Below are 1,920 nucleotides of genomic sequence, written 5' to 3' on the forward strand. Positions count from 1 at the left end.
TTCTCCATGATTGGGCTTATGAGCAGTACGCTCTACAGAAGGGCTTTAAATGCCTTCATGACCATAGTAATCCATATTAAGAAAGCAAAGCCAGATACGTAAAACAACAACTACACAAAATTATGTATGTGAGTTGGGTCCCGATAAATTGAAAAGCACTTCTTATACTCCCCATCAGACCTTTAACACAACTTTTAGGTTATCCTCAAGTAGAAAAGTAGCCACATTCAAATGAGTTAAGGTAGTAGTTAAAAAGGACCACAAGCTTTATTAAAAGTAAGTAAAGGTAACATAATATATACAAATGGCACATGGTGCCAATTTTATTTGCAGATATTACAATACTCCAATGCATGTTTACAAGTTACACCTTTGCCACAGCCTTGGTTAAATCTTGAACTACTGCAGAATTTAGCCGTGTCAGAGTGCTGATCTTAGCATGCTCAGAGATGGCATACTTGTTCTTGATAGTCATGTGCTTTGTAAGTCCACGATTCACCATGACTATATTCTTAGCCAGGTGTTGCATAACATTTAGAAGGGATTCTTCAGTGTATGACAGATAATGCTGTAGAGTTGGTGTCCATTCACCGTTATCGAGAACTTTCAGCGCTAAGCAAAAAGCTCCTGCTGCAAACTGAGAAGGAGGAAAGTGCACCATATCGTAGTCCAACATAGATAGTTCCATCAGGTATTCGGCCACAGTATGTTGCTCAACATCAACTTCTCCAATCTTAGGTGCTCTCCGAAGGAAATGCAGGGGTAGAGGGCGGCCCAGACCAAAATTTAAAGATCTTAGAATCTTCATTTCCATCTGTCTGATTTGGTGTTTAGCGTAAGTGTTTTCAGTCACAAAGGCAAAGTCACCAATTTCTGGAGGGTACATTTCCTCATATTTGTTTGCAATAAACATGGCAGTGACACCAACCAGCTGCAGCATCTTCTTGGGCACACAGTTATTCTGCACGAACCGATCAATAATGGAAAGAGGCATGTACATGGTCTCCTGCAGTAACCTGAATTTCATCTGAACCTGTACTAGCCAGTCAATTAGGATGGCTCTCACGTTTCCAGTGACTTCACGACCCAGTAGGTGTTTTGGTTTGACTGCTTGTTCTTCCTCAAGTTTGTCTCAGATAAGCATAAATATCTTTCACATATTCACTACAAAGGTTTGGATCAGCTCCATCTTCTGCACCTACATTGTTCCCCGCAAGAATTACATCAGAGAAAGCCTGACACAGATATTCTTCTGCAGAGGCACATCCAGATGTTTCCACTGGGCTTGGAGAGGGAGTATCAACCGAAATAGGCTCAGGCGAAAGTTTTTCTTCTTTAACCGGCTCAGATTCCGGCTCTGGTTCCAGCATAGGTACAGGGACAGGCTCAGGTGCCTTCTCCAGAGGCTTTGGTATTTTTTTAGCGATGACTTTTCCAGGAACCAAAGTTTTTGCTTCCTTTTTCAGAGGCAGTTTGGCCTGTGGTTGTTCACTGACTTTGTTACCAATATCTCCCAGAGCAGTTCTTGGCCTCAGGCCAGGCTTGGAGGCTGCAGTAGAGGCCAGAGGCACCCACTTTGCCCCTGCCATACCGATTCGCCTTATTTTCAACATTTACTTTTGTGTTCCTGGTGACCCGGAGCGCCATGGGGAGAGGAGAGCGCGGGAGCCACTGATGAGCCGGAGCTGAGGCCTATGGGTCAACAGCTGTTCCTCCGCAAGTACTAAATATGCTTTCTTATCCCAAAATTAGAAAAAAATATCTTACTATATCTTTACTACTTTATAGTTTATTTCCATATATAATCTCACAGAAATTTATTCTTGTATGTAATATAACATAGGAAATATATATTGTTTCCAAACAGGTAGCCATTTCATGAATAACCAAACCCTTCCATATTGATTTGATTTTGTTTAT

At 41.7% G+C, this 1,920-nt stretch overlaps 1 pseudogene; it reads right to left on the minus strand.

Moving 5' to 3' along the window:
* Window positions 1-322: 322 nt before the first annotated feature.
* On the minus strand, window positions 323-1,647 carry LOC112932639 (G2/mitotic-specific cyclin-B1 pseudogene; annotated as a pseudogene).
* Between the last annotated feature and the right edge of the window lie 273 nt (window positions 1,648-1,920).

The sequence above is a fragment of the Vulpes vulpes genome, chromosome 4 (assembly GCF_048418805.1).
Source record: "Vulpes vulpes isolate BD-2025 chromosome 4, VulVul3, whole genome shotgun sequence".
NCBI classification, from domain to species: Eukaryota; Metazoa; Chordata; class Mammalia; order Carnivora; family Canidae; genus Vulpes; species Vulpes vulpes.